Below are 6,000 nucleotides of genomic sequence, written 5' to 3' on the forward strand. Positions count from 1 at the left end.
GCTCGCATAATTTCAAATTTGGGCCCCCCCCTAAGAAATCCTGGATCCGCGCCTGCCTACAGAAATTTGAGAACATTATATAGGGGGACAAATAAATGGAAAAACTGTATGTAACCGTTCAAAACTTGCTATTTTTTGTCAATTTTGACCTTGACCTTGACTTAATGCAAAGCCCTGAGTTCTGGCGTACTCAAAAGTATTCCCAAATGAATTGGCATCCCCAAGTTAGTTTGAAATGACACCTAAAACGTTTTTCTGGACTATTTGGTTCAAAAGTTAAGCGTGTTTGTACATTAGACCATGCGGACTGGCGGCCATTTTGGATTTGACCTTTCAGGGTCATCAGAGGTCAAAACAAAATGTGAAATTAACTACCTGAAAAGGATTAAGGTGGAGGACTATGCAGGGGAACCATTCCTAAAGAAATTTGAGAACAAATGACAAATCTCATTTGTAACCATTCAAAACTTGCTATTCTAAATCAATTTTGACCTTGACCTTGACCTAAATGCAAAACCCTGAGTTCAGGCGATCTCAAAAGTATTACCAAATGAATTGGCATCCCCAAGTTAGTTGGAAATGACACCTTAAACGTTTTTCTGGACTATTGGTTCAAAAGTTAAGCGTGTTTGTACATTAGACCATACGGACTGACGGCCATTTTGGATTTGACCTCTCAGGGTCATCAGAGGTCAAATCTGACTTCCCTTCACATCTGAAAATATATCTTATGGTCTAAACTAACTATGCTAGAAGTTTCATGCTTTTGTCAAAAAGTGCACAATTTTCATTATATTGGGAGCTTATCCGCTGTACTAAATTCTTATGTTGCAATTAAATGTACATGATTTTTGCGCGGGGAGTGGGCAAAAAATCTCCGAATAATACACTGCATAAGGAACCCAATTAACAGACCTATCCTCTTGGTGGCAACTTCCCAGCGACGATATCTTTGGTTCCCGCTTCTCATTTTAAAAAATGACGAAAAGCATGAAGAAAAAATAACAGTAGATGTTTACTAATCGAACAACTTAGAGACAGAGAGAGAGAGAGAGAGAGAGAGGGAAAGAGAGAGAGAGAGAGAAAGAAAAAAGACTGGAAAAACCCCAATCAATTTTCCCTATTCTTCTGATCTCGCCCTCTATTTGACCTTCATGCCACTGCCAGGATAGAATGTAAAAAATAATATGAAAACTCGCGTCGAAACAATTTCTTTATCTCTTGCAATCTGAGTCATCCTCCCTACGATGTTAGTGGGGGGGGGGGGGGATTGCTCTGCTCCACTTAGTAATGGATTTATTGATATTATTCAATCGGGAACTTTTTGTTATAAACAGGTATTTGAGAGCAACATTTTACTGCTGGAGAAGAAGTGAGCCATCCGTAACAGATATGGTCCTTCTCCCCGGTCAAGTATGTACTCAGAAACCGAAAGAAAAGTATACATCCCAATAAACAAAATCACGTGAAAATCACGTCAATATCAAGGTATCGACTTGAGGAGAGTTACGTTCTTCAAACACCGGACATTTACGTAAATGTGTTAATACGTTTATTGCACTAGGTAACTTAAAACACACGTACACTAAATCACGCAATTGTCACTGCAATATCACCATTATAATAACGTGATTATCCCTTTCTAGGAGACCATGGTTTGTAAACCTAATACTCCCGTGTTTGTTTGGTTATGAAATTACATCTTCATAAACGAAATTATCGCGTCACAGAAACACGTGAAGCGTTAGTGATAGTTTTAGTCAAAATATCTGCGTGAAATTCACGTGAATATATCGAGGCTGACTTGACATGAATCATGTTCTTCATTCACGTGAAATTTAACTCGAAGAGGAAATATGTTACTGTAACCCGCGTTCAACCCAATAATTACGCAAATGTTACACAATAAATGAACCAAAATAATGACGTTCTCATCCCGTTTCTGAACATCGTGTCTTGGATCTTCCATAATTACGTCCAGGCGCGCCGGAAGCAGTTTGGGATTAGAGGGGATGGGGGGGGGGGGGGGGTTGCAAACATCCCAGAAGAGAAAGCTAGTTGCAACTGGTCCAGTTGATGAACCAGTTAATGCCAACTGGTAACCCTGGAAATTGAAATGGGCTAAATGATCCAGTTGATCCAGACCAGTTAGAATTCAGCTGGTCTAGCTGAGCCATTAGAACCATTTCGTAAAACTTCCAACAAGTTGAACAGCAACAACACTTCAATACTGGTACGTCTGTATTTCCAATGTAAAGGCATTGGTAATAAGTTGACTTACATAATTTAATTAATCGAAAATTTTTCATATACTTGTATTTTATTGAAATTATTTAGTTCATAGTTAATGTTTCCCTTATTAAGAGTAAGAGGACACATTTTTTTTTTTTTTTTGGTCTCGAAATTTGGAAATTTGACATTTGACCCGTTGGGGGGGGGGGTAAGTAAGGTCACCTTGTTTAGGTCGGCCATGGGAATATTTTTTTTTTTTTAATTTTTTTTAAATAAATAATTTAAAAAAAATAAAAAAAAAATCCAAAAGGGGGGGGGGGGGGGGGGTTTTAGGTTTTTTTTTTTTTTTTTTTTTTTTTTTTGGGGGGGGTTTACACACAAAAAATTACCAAAGGGGGGGTTTAACCTCCTAACCCCCCCCCCCTGCGTAATTTATGGTAACTTTGAACCCATTTAAAGAGGTGTGTAAGACACCTCAGAATTACTAATTTAATATAACCAGAAATTCACGGACAGAACAATAAGACGATTAGCCGGTGTAAGTAACGTGATTATTACCATCAACCTTGGATAACCTGTGAAACCTATCGATAAAGGTGCTTAAAAGACCAAATAATTACGTATTTATCACCACCATCGGTTAACGGGCACAAAACTCTTTGCTTGGTCAAGTGGTTATTTGGTCATAAACACTTGATTTACAGAGGTAAGTGGAATCACGTTACTCCAGTCACGTGATAAATTGGTGGTTTTTAGGTTAGATGAAAACGTGAACAGGAGTACCTTTTTTTGTTTAAATGAAGGCACGTGTCGATAACGTTTAAATCTAGTTCAAAAGGCACCATACTTTAAAATCACTTAAAATACACTCCCAAAAGAGGTTACTTTTTAGTGTTTTGTTTATTGGGATGTATTAAGAATTCATAATAATCAAAGAGAAGCAACATAGAATAAAGTAGAATGTAAACGTGTAAAAGAAAGTTTCTAGGAAAAATGTCGATGTTTACTATTAGGAAAATATATACTTGTGAATTTCAGAAATGACGAAATAAACGTCGTCCTTTCAAATCACAATATGCCAGAGAGAACCCTATACAAAAAAGTGCCTATCGTGTCTTAATTCTCAGTGAATCGTATTGATAAATAGGTAATCATTAACTATCAAAGCATAATAAGAAATAGCATGACAGAGGAGATAAGTTGAAGGTGTACTACGTAAAAGTCAAAAAACCTAGAGGGGCGTTATGAGCTCTGTAAGCAGTATGACAAAAATAACATAATAAAGGCGCTAGCTCATATCGCTCACTCGAACCCTCCCTTCAGCCTTAGCCAGTACATATCAGGAATCGTATGATAACGAATAATGCAAATCAAAAGTGCAACAATGTCCATTTTACATTCACATTATTGGTAATTGTCTGTGTTTGTGCGTGGGTGTGGGGGTTTGTGCTTGTGTGTACTTTGTGCGTGTGTTTTTGTGCGGTTTGACAGGAAGGTGACATGATCCGGTGGTCCTGATATCCTGTTATATATCATATATAATTTTGTAAATATATTATGAGTCATACAGATTGAAGCGGAGTTGTGCTGTCGTATTTGGGTAAATATTCGAATGTTATATTCGCTTATATACTGTAAAGATAAAGGGAGTGTATCATCATGAATATTTGTCATTCCAAAATGTCACATAATTATTGTTAGAGGGTGGTACATATCTGACGTCATGATCTCAATTGTTTAATCTTGTCAGTTTCAGTATTAAATTTTCAGCACGCAAGTATAGATTGTTACACATTGCCTTTGGGCTACATGTACTTGATTGTATTTGTTCTTAAGAACCAAATCGGTGATACAATAATATATTTTTGGCAATTCATGATTCCATGATTTCACGTGTTCGGGATTTGAAAACACAGGTTCCCTTGGACGGTAGCAATACCAATCAGCAAACAGTGCTTTCTTATATTATGCCTGGATTCAGGCGCGTACGCAGGGGGGGGGGGTTAGGGGGTTGAACCCCTCCTTGGTATTTTTAAGTATGTATTTTTGCCTAAAACCCCCCTAAACCCCCCTTTTGTTTGTTTTTTTTTTTTTTTTTTTTTTGTCCTCTTACCCCCCCCCCGCTTATTCAGCGACTGGCTGAGTCGTTGCGAAATTTTCGGCCCGATTTCAAAATGTTAACCCCCCCCCCCCCCCCCGTTGAAAAAATCCTGCGTACCCCACTGCCTGGATTACATTTGCCCCGGGCGCCGTACGATAAATTAGTCTACGATTTTTCATGCGATTTGGGGAGCATCGTAGAAGGCTACAGGCTACGATGTTTGTGTTTACATTATCTACGAGCATCGTGCCATTTCTTTTATTGGCCCTAGGGGGCAGGCCGGGGAAATCCGTACAATTTCAATGCAGTAGCCGTGCAGTCTACGCAGCCTCCGGACGTAAATCATTTGGAGGCCGTACAGCTTCCGTGCAAATGTTTCGCCGTGACCGTGCAGCCGCCGTGCCGTTTTAAAGCGTTTTTTGCCTCCATGTTCACCGAAAAATCGCGCGTTTGCTGCACGATCTGCGCGAGTCCTCCGCGTGGTGCCCATGCGGGGAATGTGCAATGATACCTACGACATGTTTACGGACTACGGGCTTACGATTTTTCAAATTTATATAATTTTCAGCGAAACAAAATCGTAAAGGCCGCAGAGCCCCGCGGAGCTCGTGAATCCGCGTACGAAAATCTCACGCCCGCCTCCTGCCTTCGTACGGAGGCCGCACGGAAAAGGGGATACGGGCAGGGTACGGGCTCCGTAGACTAATCGCAGGCCAAATGTAATCCAGGCATTAGGGGTCAAACTTGGGAAACGTTGAGTGTTAGGCACAATGACAGTTTACACTGTGTATCAAGAGTGTTAGGAGAGCTTCATCGCATTCCTCGGATGCAGATTTCCAAAGGGCCTGCCTTAACTTTCATGAGAAGTGTTTCATTATTTTTTGTATAGAAATTCAAAGGACCCCCTGAAGTACCCGGGGAGTCATTTTGATACTAATAATTATGCGCGTATGGAGCAATCAGTCCCAACTGATAGTGAGGGGAGGGCCCTTCATTTGTTACGTGATATTTCAAAGAAAGATACTTTTTTTTAAGAGGAGTCAAAGAGCCATGGTTCAGGCGGGTATTGCATAGAATCCTAGAATAAAGATGGCTTCTAAGTAGAGTACTTTCATAAATATGAGAGCAGAAGTTTGAGCGTTTTTCACAGATCAAGAGCCGCGTAAGAGAGTGTGAGTAAAGGAAGTAAGGGAAGATCTAGTATATCCTCTGTAGAGCAGTTATCCACTAGTGAGATTGATGAACTTCAAGATAGTCTTTGTAACCATTGCGCGTTCTGTAGGAGAAATTTATCAAATTGAATCAATCACCAAACTTCTGAGAGCCTTCTCTTAAGCGTTATCGGGGCATGAACGTGTGAACAAGAGTTGTCATGAACACAGTACGTAGCCGCGAACGGTACAACGAATCGTCTGCTTTCTGTAATAATTTAGGGGAACGTCAAAGCTTCCGCGCTTCGCGCAAGAGGGGGAAACTGAATTCAGACAAATAGGGCTTATTAAGAGTCGAAAACGCCAAACTTCCGCGCTTCGCGCGAGAGGGGGGAAACTGAATTCAGACAATTAGGGTTAAGAGCCGCGAACGGTACAATGAATCGTCTGCTTTCTGTAATAATTTAGGGGAACGTCAAAGCTTTCGCGCTTCGCGCAAGAGGGGGAAACTGAATT

This window comes from Strongylocentrotus purpuratus, unplaced genomic scaffold (genome assembly GCF_000002235.5).
Source record: "Strongylocentrotus purpuratus isolate Spur 01 unplaced genomic scaffold, Spur_5.0 spur5_scaffold_5, whole genome shotgun sequence".
NCBI lineage: Eukaryota > Metazoa > Echinodermata > Echinoidea > Camarodonta > Strongylocentrotidae > Strongylocentrotus > Strongylocentrotus purpuratus.